This window comes from Phyllobates terribilis, unplaced genomic scaffold (assembly GCF_046119375.1).
Source record: "Phyllobates terribilis strain yellow unplaced genomic scaffold, ASM4611937v1 Scaffold_11__3_contigs__length_659146591, whole genome shotgun sequence".
In the NCBI taxonomy this organism is placed as follows: domain Eukaryota; kingdom Metazoa; phylum Chordata; class Amphibia; order Anura; family Dendrobatidae; genus Phyllobates; species Phyllobates terribilis.
The window spans coordinates 537461846-537483800 of NW_027362771.1; the positions used below are offsets into that span (position 1 = coordinate 537461846).

The 21955-nt window shown below is 44.6% G+C and overlaps 1 protein-coding gene across 3 annotated transcripts in view; it reads right to left on the reverse strand.

The window, feature by feature from the left end:
* The window catches only part of LOC141166804 (adhesion G protein-coupled receptor E3-like), a 212453-nt gene that overhangs the window by 44575 nt on the left and 145923 nt on the right, over nt 1-21955 (reverse strand). The window lies entirely within an intron of this gene.

Here is a 21955-nt window from a genome sequence, read left to right on the forward strand (position 1 = left end):
CAGGGTCCTTCAGAGGTTTGCAGCTGTGCATACGCTATCCTGTCGACCTCCTCTATCCACTTCACACAAGCAGAAACGGCTCCAGTGGGCTAAGCATTACATGAAGACTGATTTCAAAACTGTTTTGTTCACGGATGAGTGCCGTGCAGCGCTCGATGGTCCAGATGGATGGAGTGGAGGATGGCTGGTTGATGGACACCCCACGCAAACACGGCTACAGCGCCAACAAGGAGGAGGTGGAGTAATGTTTTGGGCTGGAATCATGGGGAGAGAGATTGTCGGCCCCTTTAGGATCCCTGAAGGCGCTAAAGATGAACTCCATAATGTATGTGGATTTTCTCAAACAGCACTTCCTGCCATGGTTCAAGAAGAAGAACCGTGTATTTCACAGCAAGATCATTTTTTGCATGATAATGCACCATCTCATGCTGCACATAAAATATCTGCATCTTTGGCTGATATGGGCATAAAAGGGGACAAACTTATGGTGTGACCCCCATGCTCCCCTGACCTCTACCCCATTCAGAACCTCTGGAGCATCATCAAAAGGAGTGTCTATGATGGCGGGAGGCAGTTCACATCTAAGCAACAGCTCTGGGAGGGTATTCTGTCCTCATGCAAAACAATTGAAGCAGAAACCATCCAAAACCTGACAAATTCAATGGACGAGAGAGTTCAGAAGCTCCTTTCGAACAAGGGGTCCTATGTGAAAATGTAACATCACCTAGAATAAAGTTTTGAGTTGAAAACTGTTTGATTTCAGTTTCTAATAACCTGCTAATGCTTATAATTTCAAAAATGACAATTTTTTTGGTCTTTATTAAAATGAAAAGGTTGATCGAAAAGTTTGGGGGATCTAAGAGTGTGGCAACCCAGTAGTCATGATTACTTCGAATTCTGACAATATGAGGGTCATGTTGCAGGTAGTGCAGCAAGAAGGCACTTATGTGTCTTGCGCATCTCGGAGCCCCAAAATTATTTTCCGGGCTAGATGCAGCTAAAAATTATTATTAATTTTAAATCTGGTGGAGCTTAGTATAGATGGCCTACTAGGATCAGTGCTGCACACTGCTACAAAGCCCAAATTATTTTCCAGCCAAGATACAGATAAACATGATTAGTAATTTTAAATCTGGTGGAGCTTATTATAGATGGCCTAATAGAATCAGTGCTGCACACTGCTACAAAGCCCAAATTATTTTCCAGCCAAGATACAGATAAACATGATTAGTAATTTGAAAGCTTAAAACGGTTGGTAGGGTGATTTTACCCAATCATCAAGCTTTTACTCTCCCCAGGATGACACAGGGGTAGAAAAGTCGTTTCGGATCCATGATTTGTTCATCTTTATGAACGTGAGTCTGTCTACATTATCAGTGGAGAGCCGCGTGCGCTTATCTGTCAGCACACCACCAGCAGCGCTGAACACACGTTCAGACAGAACGCTGGCTGCGGGGCATGACAAGATCTCCAAGGCGTAAGTGGCTAGCTCCGGCCATTTATCCAGATTGGAAGCCCAAAAACAGCAAGGGTCCAGTGACACAGTCATGGCTTTAATGTTTACTTGGAGATACTCCTGTACCATCGTCTCTAGGCGTTGACTATGTGTCAGACTTCTTGTCTCCTGTGGCCTTGCAAAGGATGGGCTAAAAAAGTGGTGAAATGATTCCGCAAAATTGATGTTACCAGCAGATACTGTGGTTCTGTTACGGTTTGAGTGCTGAACACTTGACGGTCCCACGGTTGGCAAGTTGGAACTGTGAGATTCACTACGTGCACCACTGGTGTTTTGTGGAAAAGCACATGTAAGATTCTGCAACAGTCTCTGCTGATACTCCTGCATGCGTGCATCCCTTTCTATGGCAGGAATAATTTCTGCAAATTTACTTTTGTACCGGGGATCTAACAGTGTGGCAACCCAGTAGTCAGGATTATTTCTAATTCTCCCAATTCGAGGGTCATGTTGCAGGTAGTGCAGCAAGAAGGCACTCATGTTTGTTGCGCATCCAGGAGCACCAAGTCCCTGTTGTGTTGGTGGCGAGGTAACAATCATGCTTCCTTCCTCTGTCCTCTCCCCCCAACCTCGCACAACAGAAATGTGATCAAGGTCTCCCTCATCTGATGAGTCTTCCATCAGTTCGTCCTCCACTTCTTCCTGGGCTCCTGCACCTTCCTCACTAGTTTGGCTGCTACCATGCACCCTGGTAAAACCATCTCCCCCACCCTCACATGCCTGCCGCCTTGGTGCTGCCGACCGTCTGGACCTTGCAGATGTTAGCCCTTCCGCATACAACTCCTCCTCCTCTACTTCCTCCACCTCCTCTTGTGCCACCACCTGACTCCGAATTCTGTTTAACATGTGCTCCAGCATGTAAATCACCGGAATAGTCATGCTGATAATGGCATCGTCAGCACTAAACATCTTCGTCGCCATTTCAAAACTGTGCAGAAGGGTGCATAGGTCCCTGATCTGAGACCACTCCTCCAGCGTGATTTGCCCCACCTCTGGATCTCGTTGGCCCAGGCTATACGTCAGAACGTATTGCACCAGGGCTTGTCGGTGCTGCCACAGTCGCTGCAACATGTGCAGAGTTGAATTCCACCGGGTAGGCACATCGCATTTTAGCCGGTGAAGTGGCAGGCCCAACGACTTCTGTAGAGATGTAAGTCGCTGAGCTGCGGGATGCGAACGGCGGAAGTGAGCACACAGCGACCGTGCCCTCTGCAGAAGGCCATCTAGTCTGGGATAGTGGGCTAAAAATTGCTGGACAACCAGGTTCAACACGTGAGCCATACAAGGCACGTGTGTGACATTGCCCCGGCGAAGGGCCGCACCCAGGTTTGCAGCATTGTCGCACACGGCAGGGCCGGCTCCAGGTTTTTCTGGGCCCTGGGCGAAAGAGTCTCAGTGGGCCCCTTTAACACATACCACGATTCATGATGCAGAGATACAGCGGAGGAATATATATATATAGTACAATGCAAAGATTTCACTTCTTACATTACATGAGTGATATCTATTGTAAATTCCACAATAGCTCAGAAACCGGTGAATCGCTCCACACAGAATACTGGCCCCCATATAAGGCTCCATACGGAATACTGGCCCCCATATAACGCTTCATACAGGATACTGGCCCCCATATAACGCTCCACACAGAATACTGGCCCCCATATAACGCTCCATACAGGATACTGGCCCCCATATAACGCTCCACACAGAATACTGGCCCCCATATAACGCTCCATACGGAATACTGGCCCCCATATAATGCTTCATACGGAATACTGGCCCCCATATAAGGCTCCATACGGAATACTGGCCTCCACATAAGGCTCCATATGGAATACTGGCCTCCATATAAGGCTCCATACAGAATACTAGCCCCCATATAACGCTCCATACAGGGTACTGGTCCCCTTATAAAGCTCCATACAGGATACTGGCCCCCATATAACGCTCCATACAGGATACTGGTCCCCTTATAAAACTCCATACAGGATACTGGCCCCCATATAACGCTCCATACAGGATACCGGTCCCCTTATAACTCTCCATACAGGATACCGGTCCCCTTATAACTCTCCATACAGGATACTGGCCCCCATATAATGCTGCATGCAGGCTGTTACCCCCCACATAATGCCCCATACAGACCCCCCCCTTTTAATGCTCCATGCAGGCTGTTACCCCCCACATAATGCCCCATACAGCCCCCCCCCTTTTAATGCTCCATGCAGGCTGTTACCCCCCACATAATGCCCCATACAGCCCTCCCCCCCTTTTAATGCTCCATGCAGGCTGTTACCCCCCACATAATGCCCCATACAGGCCCCCCCCTTATAATGCTCCATGCAGGCTGTTCCCCCCCTTTATAATGCCCCATGCAGGATGTCGTCCCCCCCTTTATAATGCCCCATGCAGGATGCCCCCCCCTTCTCTTTATAATGCCCCATGCAGGCTGTTCCCCCCCCTCTATATAATGCCCCATGCAGGCTGCCCCCCCCTCTATATAATGCCCCATGCAGGATGTCCCCCCCCTCTATATAATGCCCCATGCAGGCTGCCCCCCCCTCTATATAATGCCCCATGCAGGCAGCCCCCCCTCTATATAATGCCCCATGCAGGATGTCCCCCCCCCCTCTATATAATGCCCCATGCAGGCTGCCCCCCCCCTCTATATAATGCCCCATGCAGGCTGTTCCCCACCTTATAATGCCCCATGCAGGATGTCCCCCCCCTCTATATAATGCCCCATGCAGCATGTCCCCCCCCCTCTATATAATGCCCCATGCAGGCTGCCCCCCCCTCTATATAATGCCCCATGCAGGATGCCCCCCCCCTCTATATAATGCCCCATGCAGGCTGCCCCCCCCTCTATATAATGCCCCATGCAGGATGTCCCCCCCCTTCTCTTTATAATGCCCCATGCAGGCTGCCCCCCCCCTCTATATAATGCCCCATGCAGGATGTCCCCCCCCCTTCTCTTTATAATGCCCCATGCAGGATGCCCCCCCCCCTTCTCTTTATATTGCCCCATGCAGGCTGCCCCCCCCTCTATATAATGCCCCATGCAGGATGTCCCCCCCCCCTTCTCTTTATAATGCCCCATGCAGGCTGCCCCCCCCCTCTATATAATGCCCCATGCAGGATGTCCCCCCCCCTTCTCTTTATAATGCCCCATGCAGGATGCCCCCCCCCTTCTCTTTATAATGCCCCATGCCTCCATACATTAAAAAAAAAAAAATCAAATACTCACCTCCCTTCTCCTCACCTGCTACCTGCTGCCTGCTGCCCGCCGCCCGCCGCTCGCCGCTCGCCGCTCGCCGCTCGCTGCTCGGCTCCGAACTCTAGCGTTGTCGGCGTCTTCCAGCTCAGCGCTCCCTGTGACGGCTCAGGGAGGGCGCGGTGAAAAGACGTCACCGCGCCCTCTGACCTGAGACGTCACAGGGAGCGCAGAGCAGGAAGACAGTGGATCTGCGGAGGCACGGGGAGAGGTAAGTATCGGGCTGCCGGGGCCCTGAGCAAGCGGCGGAGAAGGGCGGGCGCTGACATCGCTCTCCTCCGCCCATAGCACAGCGGGGTGCGCGACCGCCAGTGGGCCCCTCTGCCTGCTCAGGGCCCCGGCATTTGCCCGGGTGCGCCGGGTGCTGACGCCGGCCCTGGCACACGGCCTTCCCTGGTTTCAGGTCCAGTGGAGACAACCATTCATGAAATTGGTTCTCCAGAGCTGACCACAACTCCTCAGCTGTGTGACTCACATTTCCCAGACATTTCAAAGTAAAAACCTCCTGATGACGTTGAGCCCTACTGCCAGCATAGTAAGGAGGTGTGCAGGATCCCTTCTGCGCAGTTAGAAAGCTTGTGGCATGACCAGACAGGCTTTGGGTGCAGGTGGAAGACCGAGAGGAGGTTGAGGAGGCAGAAGCAGTGGAGGAACTTTGACATAAGGAGGATTGACGCACAACTCGTGGGGACGGCAAGACTTGGACAGCAGCCCCTTGTCCTGCTGTCACCATAGTTACCCAGTGCCCAGTCAGCGACATGTAACTCCCCTGCCCATGCCTACTCGTCCAAGTGTCTGTGGTGAAATGCACCCTGTCACACACAGAGTTTCTCAAAGAAGCGGTGATGTTGTGTGCGACATGCTGGTGGAGTGCAGGCACACCTTTCTTTGAGAAGTAGTGCCGACTGGGCATCTGGTACTGGGGCACTGCGACGGACATAAGGTCTCGAAAATCCTCTGTGTCCACCAGGCGGAAAGGCAGCATTTCTGTAGCCAAGAGCTTGCAGATGGTGAAATTCAACCTCTTAGCTTTCTCATGGCTAGGAGGAAATGGTCTTTTACTTGTCCACATCTGAGGGACCGAGGGCTGGCTATTGTGCTTAGACGGGGTTGATAAGGGTGTCCCCGGCAAACTGCCGGTCTGTGAGGAAGATGCAGGCGGACATGTTAGGTTGCCTTGATCCAAAGGTGGTGCTATCGATGTCGGACAGCGCTCAACACCAGCTGGTGTTACCACCTCCAAAGAAAATGATGACCTGCCAATCACGCTGGCTGTTGCGGGTAAAGAGGTGGCAGGTCTGCGCCCCAAAACAGGTGTGACTGCTGTCCCCCCAGTCACAGAGGATGAAGAGGCCGCGGATGCACAAGATATGGCAGACGGTGGTTGGCCCGGCCGGCTAGGCCGCATTGTAGCACACTGAGCTTCCCACTGCAACTTATGCTTCATGTCCATGTGCCGGTTCATGCATGAAGTACTCAAACTATGTATTTTTTGGCCTCTACTTAGCTTTTGCTGACAAATGTTACAGATAACACGAGTTGGGTCATCTTTATCGATCTGAAAAAATGCCCAGGCTATGCAAGGCTTAGCACCCATGCGACCTGAAGAGCCACCACGACTTGTGGTGAGAGGCAGAGTTGTGTTTGAGGATGCAGTTGTTGACGTGCTTCCAGTACTACGTCTCTGTCCAGGAAGGCGCAACCTGACCTCGTCGTCACTAGCATCTTCCTCCACCTCCTCTGCTGACCTCATCTCTTGGCTGACTGTGGGTTGACAGTAAGTGGGATCTCCAACCTCATCATCATCACCCTGTGCGTTATCACACCCGTCGTCCTCAGAGCCAACCTGTTCCTGCCCTGACAAAAAACTAAAGTTGTCGCTCCAATCAGGTATTTGAGTCTCATCATCGTCTTCCTCATTGTCTCCACCAACAGGAGTTACAGTTTGGGAATGAGGGTCTACATTATGGTCAGAACCTTCTGCATCTGGTCCTGGATCCGACTCATAAAGATTCTGGGCATCAGTGCAGATCATTTCCTCGTCTGGATTCACAGAAGCGCTGGAGTCGACCTCTGATTCCCAGGCTATATTATGAATAAACAGCTCTGCAGACTCAACCATCTGTTCTACCTCATACTCAGACGGGCAGCTGGAGATTTGGGAGCTGTGAGGAAGCAAGTGCGATTGGGGTGACACCTTTGAGGACTGGAGTATTTGTGATGTTGAAGTTGATGTGGAGGAGAGCCCACTTAAAGGAGCACTTGATATCCGTTGAAGCACCTGCTGTTTTTGTGCCTCATCTGGAATTTGTAGAGATTGGCGTGGCCGTAAGAAAGGGATCTTATCACATTGTCCGCTAAAAGAAGTAGACATTTTAGTTTGGCTGGAAGATGGTCTTTCTTCTGCAGATGTTACTGTTGCTTTAACACCTACCCCACGGACACAACCTTTTTTCCCCTTCCCAACACGCCTATTCCCCTTTCCACCAGCAGCAGGCCTTTTTCCTCTCATTTTGGTGGTTAACTAATTCACAACTCTGAAGTTGTTTGCACAAAAAAACAATGGATGGGAACCGAGCAGAGCTGAGTGGCCAAACTGTGGTATTAGGCCAAAACTATTGGCTGGGTTAGATGCAGAAAAAAATTATATTCGATTTGCAACCTGATGGAGGTCAGTATAGATGTACTAATAGAACAAGTCCCACACACAGCTAGAAGCCCAAATATTTTTTCAGAGGTAGATGCAGAAAAAAAATATATTCAGTTTGCAACCTGATGGAGGTCAGTATAGATGGACTAATAGAGAAAGTCCCACACACTGCTAGAAGGCCAAATATTTTTTCAGAGCTAGATGCAGAAAAAAATTATATTCAGTTTGCAACCTGATGGAGGTCTATATAGATGGATTAATAGAACAAGTCCCACACACAGCTAGAAGCCCAATATTTTTTCAGAGGTAGATGCAGAAAAAAAATATATTCAGTTTGCAACCTGATGGAGGTCTGTATAGATGGATTAATAGAACAAGTCCCACACACAGCTAGAAGCCCAATATTTTTTCAGAGGTAGATGCAGAAAAAAAATATATTCAGTTTGCAACCTGATGGAGGTCAGTATAGATGGACTAATAGAGAAAGTCCCACACACTGCTAGAAGGCCAAATATTTTTTCAGAGCTAGATGCAGAAAAAAATTATATTCAGTTTGCAACCTGATGGAGGTCAGTATAGATGGACTAATACAACAAGTCCCACACACAGCTAGAAGCCCAAATATTTTTTCAGAGGTAGATGCAGATAAAAATTATTTTTAATTTGCAACCTGATGGAGGTCAGTATAGATGGACTAATAGAGAAAGTCCCACACACTGCTAGAAGGCCAAATATTTTTTCAGAGCTAGATGCAGATAAAAATGATTTTTAATTTGCAACCTGATGGAGGTCAGTATAGATGGACTAATAGAGAAAGTCCCACACACTGCTAGAAGGCCAAATATTTTTTCAGATCTAGATGCAGAAAAAAATTATATTCAGTTTGCAACCTGATGGAGGTCAGTATAGATGGACTAATAGAACAAGTCCCACACACAGCTAGAAGCCCAAATATTTTTTCAGAGGTAGATGCAGAAAAAAATTATATTCAGTTTGCAACCTGATGGAGGTCTGTATAGATGGATTAATAGAACAAGTCCCACACACAGCTAGAAGCCCAATATTTTTTCAGAGGTAGATGCAGAAAAAAAATTATTTTTAATTTGCAACCTGATGGAGGTCAGTATAGATGGACTAATAGAGAAAGTCCCACACACTGCTAGAAGGCCAAATATTTTTTCAGAGCTAGATGCAGAAAAAAATTATATTCAGTTTGCAACCTGATGGAGGTCAGTATAGATGGACTAATAGAACAAGTCCCACACACAGCTAGAAGCCCAAATATTTTTTCAGAGGTAGATGCAGAAAAAAATTATTTTTAATTTGCAACCTGATGGAGGTCAGTATAGATGGACTAATAGAGAAAGTCCCACACACTGCTAAAAGGCCAAATATTTTTTCAGAGCTAGATGCAGATAAAAATAATTTTTAATTTGCAACCTGATGGAGGTCAGTATAGATGGACTAATAGAGAAAGTCCCACACACTGCTAGAAGGCCAAATATTTTTTCAGATCTAGATGCAGAAAAAAATTATATTCAGTTTGCAACCTGATGGAGGTCAGTATAGATGGACTAATAGAACAAGTCCCACACACAGCTAGAAGCCCAAATATTTTTTCAGAGGTAGATGCAGAAAAAAATTATATTCAGTTTGCAACCTGATGGAGGTTTGTATAGATGGATTAATAGAACAAGTCCCACACACAGCTAGAAGCCCAATATTTTTTCAGAGGTAGATGCAGAAAAAAAATTATTTTTAATTTGCAACCTGATGGAGGTCAGTATAGATGGACTAATAGAGAAAGTCCCACACACTGCTAGAAGGCCAAATATTTTTTCAGAGCTAGATGCAGAAAAAAATGATATTCAGTTTGCAACCTGATGGAGGTCAGTATAGATGGACTAATAGAACAAGTCCCACACACAGCTAGAAGCCCAAATATTTTTTCAGAGGTAGATGCAGATAAAAATTATTTTTAATTTGCAACCTGATGGAGGTCAGTATAGATGGACTAATAGAGAAAGTCCCACACACTGCTAGAAGGCCAAATATTTTTTCAGAGCTAGATGCAGAAAAAAAATATATTCAGTTTGCAACCTGATGGAGGTCTGTATAGATGGATTAATAGAACAAGTCCCACACACAGCTAGAAGCCCAATATTTTTTCAGAGGTAGATGCAGAAAAAAAATATATTCAGTTTGCAACCTGATGGAGGTCAGTATAGATGGACTAATAGAGAAAGTCCCACACACTGCTAGAAGGCCAAATATTTTTTCAGAGCTAGATGCAGAAAAAAATTATATTCAGTTTGCAACCTGATGGAGGTCAGTATAGATGGACTAATACAACAAGTCCCACACACAGCTAGAAGCCCAAATATTTTTTCAGAGGTAGATGCAGATAAAAATTATTTTTAATTTGCAACCTGATGGAGGTCAGTATAGATGGACTAATAGAGAAAGTCCCACACACTGCTAGAAGGCCAAATATTTTTTCAGAGCTAGATGCAGATAAAAATGATTTTTAATTTGCAACCTGATGGAGGTCAGTATAGATGGACTAATAGAGAAAGTCCCACACACTGCTAGAAGGCCAAATATTTTTTCAGATCTAGATGCAGAAAAAAATTATATTCAGTTTGCAACCTGATGGAGGTCAGTATAGATGGACTAATAGAACAAGTCCCACACACAGCTAGAAGCCCAAATATTTTTTCAGAGGTAGATGCAGAAAAAAATTATATTCAGTTTGCAACCTGATGGAGGTCTGTATAGATGGATTAATAGAACAAGTCCCACACACAGCTAGAAGCCCAATATTTTTTCAGAGGTAGATGCAGAAAAAAAATTATTTTTAATTTGCAACCTGATGGAGGTCAGTATAGATGGACTAATAGAGAAAGTCCCACACACTGCTAGAAGGCCAAATATTTTTTCAGAGCTAGATGCAGAAAAAAATTATATTCAGTTTGCAACCTGATGGAGGTCAGTATAGATGGACTAATAGAACAAGTCCCACACACAGCTAGAAGCCCAAATATTTTTTCAGAGGTAGATGCAGAAAAAAATTATTTTTAATTTGCAACCTGATGGAGGTCAGTATAGATGGACTAATAGAGAAAGTCCCACACACTGCTAAAAGGCCAAATATTTTTTCAGAGCTAGATGCAGATAAAAATAATTTTTAATTTGCAACCTGATGGAGGTCAGTATAGATGGACTAATAGAGAAAGTCCCACACACTGCTAGAAGGCCAAATATTTTTTCAGATCTAGATGCAGAAAAAAATTATATTCAGTTTGCAACCTGATGGAGGTCAGTATAGATGGACTAATAGAACAAGTCCCACACACAGCTAGAAGCCCAAATATTTTTTCAGAGGTAGATGCAGAAAAAAATTATATTCAGTTTGCAACCTGATGGAGGTTTGTATAGATGGATTAATAGAACAAGTCCCACACACAGCTAGAAGCCCAATATTTTTTCAGAGGTAGATGCAGAAAAAAAATTATTTTTAATTTGCAACCTGATGGAGGTCAGTATAGATGGACTAATAGAGAAAGTCCCACACACTGCTAGAAGGCCAAATATTTTTTCAGAGCTAGATGCAGAAAAAAATGATATTCAGTTTGCAACCTGATGGAGGTCAGTATAGATGGACTAATAGAACAAGTCCCACACACAGCTAGAAGCCCAAATATTTTTTCAGAGGTAGATGCAGATAAAAATTATTTTTAATTTGCAACCTGATGGAGGTCAGTATAGATGGACTAATAGAGAAAGTCCCACACACTGCTAGAAGGCCAAATATTTTTTCAGAGCTAGATGCAGAAAAAAAATATATTCAGTTTGCAACCTGATGGAGGTCTGTATAGATGGATTAATAGAACAAGTCCCACACACAGCTAGAAGCCCAATATTTTTTCAGAGGTAGATGCAGAAAAAAAATATATTCAGTTTGCAACCTGATGGAGGTCAGTATAGATGGACTAATAGAGAAAGTCCCACACACTGCTAGAAGGCCAAATATTTTTTCAGAGCTAGATGCAGAAAAAAATTATATTCAGTTTGCAACCTGATGGAGGTCAGTATAGATGGACTAATACAACAAGTCCCACACACAGCTAGAAGCCCAAATATTTTTTCAGAGGTAGATGCAGATAAAAATTATTTTTAATTTGCAACCTGATGGAGGTCAGTATAGATGGACTAATAGAGAAAGTCCCACACACTGCTAGAAGGCCAAATATTTTTTCAGAGCTAGATGCAGATAAAAATGATTTTTAATTTGCAACCTGATGGAGGTCAGTATAGATGGACTAATAGAGAAAGTCCCACACACTGCTAGAAGGCCAAATATTTTTTCAGATCTAGATGCAGAAAAAAATTATATTCAGTTTGCAACCTGATGGAGGTCAGTATAGATGGACTAATAGAACAAGTCCCACACACAGCTAGAAGCCCAAATATTTTTTCAGAGGTAGATGCAGAAAAAAATTATATTCAGTTTGCAACCTGATGGAGGTCTGTATAGATGGATTAATAGAACAAGTCCCACACACAGCTAGAAGCCCAATATTTTTTCAGAGGTAGATGCAGAAAAAAAATTATTTTTAATTTGCAACCTGATGGAGGTCAGTATAGATGGACTAATAGAGAAAGTCCCACACACTGCTAGAAGGCCAAATATTTTTTCAGAGCTAGATGCAGAAAAAAATTATATTCAGTTTGCAACCTGATGGAGGTCAGTATAGATGGACTAATAGAACAAGTCCCACACACAGCTAGAAGCCCAAATATTTTTTCAGAGGTAGATGCAGAAAAAAATTATTTTTAATTTGCAACCTGATGGAGGTCAGTATAGATGGACTAATAGAGAAAGTCCCACACACTGCTAAAAGGCCAAATATTTTTTCAGAGCTAGATGCAGATAAAAATAATTTTTAATTTGCAACCTGATGGAGGTCAGTATAGATGGACTAATAGAGAAAGTCCCACACACTGCTAGAAGGCCAAATATTTTTTCAGATCTAGATGCAGAAAAAAATTATATTCAGTTTGCAACCTGATGGAGGTCAGTATAGATGGACTAATAGAACAAGTCCCACACACAGCTAGAAGCCCAAATATTTTTTCAGAGGTAGATGCAGAAAAAAATTATATTCAGTTTGCAACCTGATGGAGGTTTGTATAGATGGATTAATAGAACAAGTCCCACACACAGCTAGAAGCCCAATATTTTTTCAGAGGTAGATGCAGAAAAAAAATTATTTTTAATTTGCAACCTGATGGAGGTCAGTATAGATGGACTAATAGAGAAAGTCCCACACACTGCTAGAAGGCCAAATATTTTTTCAGAGCTAGATGCAGAAAAAAATGATATTCAGTTTGCAACCTGATGGAGGTCAGTATAGATGGACTAATAGAACAAGTCCCACACACAGCTAGAAGCCCAATATTTTTTCAGAGGTAGATGCAGAAAAAAAATTATTTTTAATTTGCAACCTGATGGAGGTCAGTATAGATGGACTAATAGAGAAAGTCCCACACACTGCTAGAAGGCCAAATATTTTTTCAGAGCTAGATGCAGAAAAAAATTATATTCAGTTTGCAACCTGATGGAGGTCAGTATAGATGGACTAATAGAACAAGTCCCACACACAGCTAGAAGCCCAAATATTTTTTCAGAGGTAGATGCAGAAAAAAATTATTTTTAATTTGCAACCTGATGGAGGTCAGTATAGATGGACTAATAGAGAAAGTCCCACACACTGCTAAAAGGCCAAATATTTTTTCAGAGCTAGATGCAGATAAAAATAATTTTTAATTTGCAACCTGATGGAGGTCAGTATAGATGGACTAATAGAGAAAGTCCCACACACTGCTAGAAGGCCAAATATTTTTTCAGATCTAGATGCAGAAAAAAATTATATTCAGTTTGCAACCTGATGGAGGTCAGTATAGATGGACTAATAGAACAAGTCCCACACACAGCTAGAAGCCCAAATATTTTTTCAGAGGTAGATGCAGAAAAAAATTATATTCAGTTTGCAACCTGATGGAGGTTTGTATAGATGGATTAATAGAACAAGTCCCACACACAGCTAGAAGCCCAATATTTTTTCAGAGGTAGATGCAGAAAAAAAATTATTTTTAATTTGCAACCTGATGGAGGTCAGTATAGATGGACTAATAGAGAAAGTCCCACACACTGCTAGAAGGCCAAATATTTTTTCAGAGCTAGATGCAGAAAAAAATGATATTCAGTTTGCAACCTGATGGAGGTCAGTATAGATGGACTAATAGAACAAGTCCCACACACAGCTAGAAGCCCAAATATTTTTTCAGAGGTAGATGCAGATAAAAATTATTTTTAATTTGCAACCTGATGGAGGTCAGTATAGATGGACTAATAGAGAAAGTCCCACACACTGCTAGAAGGCCAAATATTTTTTCAGAGCTAGATGCAGAAAAAAATGATAATCAGTTTGCAACCTGATGGAGGTCAGTATAGATGGACTAATAGAACAAGTCCCACACACTGCTAGAAGCCCAAATATTTTTTCAGAGCTAGATGCAGAAAAAAATTATATTCAATTTGCAACCTGATGGAGGTCAGTATAGATGGACTAATAGAATGATGCTATGCCCAAAAGATTTTACTTCACTAGGTGCAGTAAAAAAATTGGTATTCTATACACAGGTGGTATATCTTGCAACACAGATAGGCTACTCCACTGACTAACACACTCTGCAATAGGCCAAAAAGGATTAGCTTTGCTAGATTCAGCCAAATGCTGTGAAAAAAACTTGCACAGCACTGGCACAGACCTGCCTGGCAAAAACTGATAGGAACTGATGTAACCTAGTCCTGAAAAGGACTGCAATTACAATTAGTCTTTACTCCCACAATCTATCTATTTAAGAGCACAGACCTGCCTGATAAAAGTCGTAGGAAATGCTGTAACCTAGTCCTTAAAAGGACTGCAATCACAACTATTCCCTACTCCAAAGCTATCTGTAGATTTGTGCGAAAATTGGCTTGAAATTAACAAGGTATAGCGCACACAGCAACAGCGGTGCCGTCTAACACGCAGCTGCAGCAGTGAGAAAATGGTGACGACGGGGAAAATGGCTTGGTCTTATAGGGCAAGGACATGTGACATACACTGCCAATGACACATGCCCTTGCTTGTGTGAAAAACAGCAGTTCGCTCCGTGTGTGCGCTGCTGATAGGCTGACAGACTGCACCTCCCCACTGCAAATGCGGGAAAGAGAAAAAAAAATGGAGATCTTCATTATTCCTGCAGAGATCCATCCCCTGCCCCTCCCCCCACCCCGCTGTACACTCAAACTGCGTATTAACATTAATTTTCATCACTACTGAGAAACAATCCAGTTATGATTTTGGTGCACGAACAGTTATCGAACATAACCTCGAACAGCCGAATTTTTCTCAAATCGTTCGCGTTCGCCGAACGGCTCGAACACCGCCCAAAACAGCTCGAATTTGAGATTGGCGAACAGTTCGAGTAGAACAACGCTCATCTCTACTTATGACCATGTGATATTTCAGTTTTTCTTTTTTAATAAATTTGCAAAAATTTCTACATTTCTGTTTTTTTTTCAGTCAAGATGGGGTGCAGAGTGTACTTTAATGAGAAAAAAAGGAACTTTTTAAAATTTACCAAATGGCTGTAATGAAACAAAGAGTGAAAAGTTTAAAGGGGTCTGAATACTTTCCGTACCCACTGTACTGTTTATTATAAACTGTTTTTATTGCATTGTTTTACACAATTTGGTTCTCCTCCCTATTTCGTTAGCCTGTAAAAATCCCTTTCCTTTGCACACACCCCAATAGATGATTTTGGTGACAGTGGATTAGTTTAAAAAAAGGCACAGCCCACAGATAGGCAGTAGCTCATATAGTTGCATTGAGCAGTAAGAATCCTACCATGTAGTTTATTTCTGGCCCGCCCATGAGGCAGGGGGATTGCTGTAAGCCCCATAGGGGTATAATTCTATTAGTGATTGTAGGGAAGCAGTTTGGTAGATGTTCGAGTGTTACACTATTATAAAAAGTGGAGTGAGCGCAGCCTAACACCAAAGGATCAGCTAGCTCCAGCCTTGAGTAGGACCCACACCACCATCTAGTGTTTTCTGCTACTGTTTATTAAAGCTTATGCTCTATCCGAAGAAGTAACCGCCAAATTTCTTACACCACATGTAAGTTTTACTTAAACAGCTTCCTAGTTTTCTTGATTTTTATTACTTCTCAGGTGCATCACCTAACAACAGCCAGGAAAAGCATTGCTGGTGGAACTGTTTAGGATAGCACTAAGAGCAGGTAGTTTGGCCATCACCATCTTGGAGTTAAGTTACCCCCAACAGACCCTCCTCCTTGCTCTAATTCTCTAATCCCATACTCTACAAGTGTCTTGTCTTGACAGCATTCTTCTATTAAGTAGTGGCTGAAATAAGAACCTATTGGCACCTAGCGATCATCGTTTAGATAAGGGCCTCCCCAGTTTAACAACTTAGATGCAACATGACACAAATAGACAGTATTTAAAGGGAATAAACTGTAAGGATCGGATTTATCTTAAACCCTGAAAGTTGCAGGCAAGCATCAGCTGTGTAATGCAACACCATTGTGTATGGAGCTGACTTGTACAAGTTGAATATGTGTCTCATGTAAAGATACTTGACATTTAATTTGGTTCCCTTTAATATCTGTATACTCCCTGAAGGAGTGGTCCACCGAATAACGCTTTGTAAAAATAATTCAGAATTGTCACGGGTGTGTCAAGTGTGAAAGACAGTCGCTCTGGAGCCGGCTGTAGAAGGAAACTGACCTTGGCATTGCAGACGCATTCTTGATTCCCTCATTTTTGTTGTATAGTTATATCCTTCTTCCTTTAGGACCCAGCTGCGACCTCCACCTTCTGTTGCTGATTGACACATCCTTGCTGGGTAGTTAAAAAGTCTCAGTCTCTCTAGAGAGTTGCCGGTGATAGTTCTATGTACCTCTGTGTAGGCTTGGAGCACTAGCAGTCGGCAATTTTTTTCTCTGGTGCCCTTGGAGGACGGTTGGCATTATCTCTCTGGTGTTTGCTCAAGCTAAATGTATTCCCTTTGTTTGTTTACCTTTTTGTCTTTAGTTTGTAGTGGGGCCTGACTAGTGCTCACCCTGCCCCCTCCCTGTCTAGGGCCAAGCTCTAGGGACATTCAGGGCTTAAGGTCCTGCTCAGCAATAGGTGTGAAACCTATATAGGGATGATAGGGAAGGCAGGGTGATATTAGGTCGGCCTAGGGGTCTCCATTCCCCCTTTTCCTAGTGTTTGGGCTTCCTCCCCCTCTTCCCTTCATGTTGCACTTAGTCTTCCCACACCTTGTGTGACATTATCACCAGCCGGGCATAAAAATGAAAAAAAGAAAAAGAAAAAAAAACTGACACGTGGTTTTATTTGTGTTTGTGTTTTTTGGGGGGGTGTTTTTTTTTCTCTCTCCCTAGGTTCATGGATCCTGTTGCAATGCTGGCAGAGCAGCTGCACAAGCTCTGGAGGTGAGTGACCTCCGCTTTGAGGTTCAGCAGCAGCAACAGTGGCTGCAGCTCCCTAATCTTGGGGTTTCTGCAGGTAGGCCGGTCCAGATTGAATCCAAGGTTGACCTCCCGGACAGGTTTTCAGGATGTAGGGACAAGATTTTTGTGTTCAAGGAAGCTTGCAAATTGTATTTTCAACTTTGTCCCTACTCCTCTGGAGATGAGGAGCAGTGAGTGAGGATTGTGATCTCACTGTTGCAAGGAGATCCTCAATCCTGGGCTTTCTCTTTCCCGCAGGGTTCTGTTTGTCTTTAATTGCTGGAGGGGTTTTTCGGGGCTCTAGCCCTCATCTACGATGATCCTGACCAAATCTCCTTGGCTGGGTCGTCTTCAGCAGGGGAATCGGTCAGTGAAGATGCAGAGCTCCAAATTCCGCAGATGGGCAACTGATACCAAATGGAATGACCTGGCACTTTGAAGCCAATTTTGTCAGGGCCTTACTGAAAGGTTGAAAGATGCCTTGGCCGTGTATGAAACAGAGTCCTTGGAGGCTGCCATGTCTTTGGCTATACGTGTTGATAGACGTCTTCAGGATAGGTGGGTGAGACCACCTTCTACGGAGCCCTCTTTTCGGAGTAATTGCCGGGGGCGCGGTCTGGAGGTGAACCAGTACTGGTGGAGGTGGAGGAACCCATGCAGTTAGGGTGTGCCTCTGCATTATACGTTTCTGTCACGGGTGTATCAGAGGTGACAGACAGTCGCCCTGCACTTGGTTGCAGGAGATCTCTACGTTTGGCATTACAGACATCTTCTTAGAGGCTGGCTGTCTCTAGGACCCAGCGGCTACCTCCCTCTGGTTAATTAGCTTTCTGGCCTAGGTGTATAAATACCTGGTGTGTCTGAGAAGGAGGTGCCGGCGATATTCATTACTACTTGTGAGGCTTTAGCAAGAGCAGTACTTTGTCCTCTCTGGAGCTTGAGGCCATGTGCGCATTTGTCTGGAATCGTCTAAAGCTAAGCAATTTCTCCTGTTTGTCTACCCTTGTTTTCTATAGAGTCTAGTGGAGATCAACTAGTGCTCATCTCCTCCCGTCCCTAGCCTTAGCCATACGCCAGGGAAAGTCAGGGCGAGGCACACGTGCCGCGATTGTGCAGAGCCAATATAGGGACGGTAGTTGAGACAGGGTGACACTAGACCAGACTAGGATGTCTCCATTCCCACCTCTCCCTAGTGTCTGGGCTCCCTTTCCCTCTTCCCTCTGTCTTTCTCACACCTGGCGTGACATTATCGTTGTCCAAGCACGTATTGAAAAGGAAAAAAAAAACTGACATTTTTTTTTCTCTGTGTGTTTTTGGGCGTGGACCTTTTATTTTCCTTTTTCCCTTGGTATGGGTTCAGTTGCAGAGCTCGCAGAGCAGTTCTGTCTATGGAGGTGAATGACCTCTGCTGTGAGGTTCAGCAGCAGCATCAGCGGTTACAGGTCGCCAATGTGGGGGTCTCTGCAGGTAGGCCTATCCAGCCTGAACCCAAGGTTGCCCTCCCGGACAGGTTTTCAGGAGGTAGGGACAAGTATTTTGCATTTAAGGAGGCATGCAAATTGTACTTTAAACTTCGTCCTTACTCCTCCAGTAATGAGGAGCAACGGGTTGGTATTGTGGTCTCTCTATTGCAGGGAGATTCTCAATCATGGGTGTTTTCGTTACCGCAAGACTTGGTTTGTCTTTAATCTGTGGAGGGTTTTTTCGAGGCTCTGGCTCCTGTCTATAATGACCCTGATCGAGTCACCTTGGCTGAGTCTAGGTCGCCTTCAGCAGGGGAATCGGTCAGTGGAAAAGTACAGTTCAGAATTCCGTAGATGGGCAACGGATTCCAAATGGAATGACTCAGCTCTTAGAAGTCAATTTTGTGAGGGGCTTACTGAAAGGTTGAAAGATGCCTTAGCAGTATATGAAACCCCTCAGTCCTTGGAGGCTGCAATGTTTTTGGCCATACGTCTTGATACACGCCTTTGGGATAGATGGGTGAGACCACCTTCTCCGGGGCCTTCTTGTAGGGGTTGTGTAACTGTTCCAGGGGAGCGGTCTGGGGGTGAACCAGTACTGGGGGAGGTGGAGAAACCCATGCAGAGAGGAGGTGTCTCTGCATCATACATCTCCCCAGAGATTTGCAAGAAAAAAGGTGTATTTTTTTGTGGGAAAAAGGGACATTTTGTTAGGACTTGTCCTTCAATTACTAAACAAAAGGAGACTCGATTAACTCTTGGTAGTCTGGAGTTGGATAAACAAGGGGTGCATTTGTGGCCATACTGCAGTTCCCATTTTGTCCTGACAGCAGAGGTGGTGCTAGAGAGCAAAACCGAGAAAATTTCTGTGTTTGTTGACAGTGGAGCTGGAGTCAGTATGGTGGATGCGGAGTTTGTGAAAACTCATGATCTTGCTTGCTGTACTTTAGACAAACCTATTTCCATTTTCGCCGTCGACTCGGCGCCACTTGCACAGAAAGCATTTACTCAGATTGTACATAATGCAAAACTGAGGGTGGGGTCAGTTCATTGTGAAATAATCCCTTGCTATGGCCTGGACAATCTTCCCACACTGATTGTCTTGGGTTTCCCTTGGCTTGTTAAACATAATCCATTGGTGGATTGGCAAACAGGGGAGATTATTGAATGGGGAGATTACTGTCATAAGAACTGTTTAGATATTTCCCTTGCTACAGTCTCTACGGAAATATTGCCTGCTTTTCTGTTTGGTTTTGAGAACGTTTTTTCTGAGAGGGGTTGTCAGGATTTGCATCCTCACCGTGCTTATGACTGTCCTATTAACCTGACCCCCGGAGCTAAATTACCAAAGTCCAAACTGTATAATCTTTCTGGCCCTGAGAGACAAACCATGAAGGTTTTCATTGCAGAAAGTCTGGAGAAGGCGTTTGGCGTTTGGCGAAACCTTAGAACGCACGCAAATACTACAAGCCGCTACATGTTCAATTACATCCCAATGCAACCCTGGATGCCCAGCAAGCACAGAGTTCTCAGACACTCCTTCTCAGAAAAGACGTCCTCAAAATCTGACAAGGTCTCTGTAGAGACTGTAGAAAGGGAAATGTTTAAACAGTTCTGATGGCAGTAATCTCCCCATTTAATGATCTCTCTGGATTGCCAATCCACTATCGGATTATGTTTCACCAACCAGGGTAGATCCATGACAATTGGAGTGGGAAGGCTTTCTAGGATATAACAAGGAATTATCTCACAATGAACAGACCCCAGCCTCAGTCTTATATTATATACAATCTGAGTCAGAGCTTCCTGTGCAAGTGGTGTTGAGTCGATGGCAAAAATAGGAATGGGCTTAGCTAAAGTATAGCAAGCAAGCCCATGAGTTCTCACAAACTCAGTATCAACCATGCTGACTCCAGCTCCGCTGTCTACAAACACAAACATTTTCTCAGTCTTGCTCTCTAACACCATCTCTGCTGTCAGGACAAACCGAGAACTGCAGGTTGACGACAAACACACCCCTTGATTATCCAACTCCAGACTACCAAGGGTTAATCAGGTTTTATTTTGCTTAGGAATCAAGGGACAGGCCCAAATAAAATGTCCCTTTTTTCCACAAAAAAACATACACCCTTTTTTTTGCGGCTCTGAGGGTAAACAGTCACGCCAGGTGTGGGAAAGACTTAGTGCAACACAGAAGGAAGAGGGAAAGGTAGCCCAGACACTAGGGAAATGGGGGAATGGAGACCTCCTATTCTGGTCTAGTGTCACCCTGTCTCAACTGTCATCCCTATATTGGCTCTGCACTAATTGCCGCACGCGTGCCTTGCCCTGACTTTCCCTAGCATATGGCTAAGGCTAGGGATGGGACGAGATGAGCACTAGTCTATCTCCACTAGACTCTATAGAAAACAAGGGTAGACAAACAGGGGCGAATTGCTTAGCTTTAGACGACTCCAGACAAATGCGCATACGGCCTCAAGCTCCAGTGAGGACGAAGTTCTGCTCTTGCTAAAGCCTCACAAGTATTAATGAATATCACCGGCACCTCCCTCTCAGACACACCAGGTATTTATACACCCAGGCCAGGAAGCTAATTAACCAGAGGGAGGTAGCCGCTGGGTCCTAGAGACAGCCAGCCTCTAAGATGTCTGTAATGCCAAACGTAGAGATCTCCTGCAACCAACAGCAGGGTGACTGTCTGTCACCTCTGATACACCCATGACAGTACCCCCTCTCTACGATTGGCCTCCGGACACTCAGGACCGGGTTTCTCAGGAAAAGAGGTGTGAAATGAGCGAACCAATCTGTTAGCGTTCACCTCTGACGCTGAAACCCACATCCTCTCCTCTGGACAATAGCCTTTCCAGTGCACCAAGTATTGTAGAGAACGACGTAGGAGATGAGAATCTTCAATCCTCGAAATCTGGAACTCCAGATTACCTTCAACCATTACTGGGAACGGTGGTAGAGGCGAGGGCTCAAGAGGTTCCACATATTTTTTAAGTAAGGACCTATGGAACACGTTGTGGACTTGTCCATGGATTTTATTACTGGCCTATCAGTATCTGCAGGCAAGACTGTGGTTTTAGTGGTTGTAAATAGATTCAGTAAAATGGTTCACTTCGTCGAATTACCGGCACTTCCGAATGCCAAGACTCTTGCTCAGGTATTTATAAATGAGATTGTGAAGCTTCACGGGGTTCCCTACGATGTTGTGTCAGATCGGGAGACCCAGTTAGTTTCTAATTTCTGGAAAGATTTCTGTTTTTAACTGGGGGTGCAACTGTCTTTTTCCTTTGCCTTCCATTCCCAGTCGAATGGGCAGACCAAGCGCATTAATCAGAATTTAGAGACATACCTCAGGTGTCTTGTCTCTGAAAACCAAGAGGATTGGGCATTTTACTTACCATTTGCAGAATTTTCTATTACTAATCATCGCCAAGAATCTACCCGTATGTCACCGTTCTT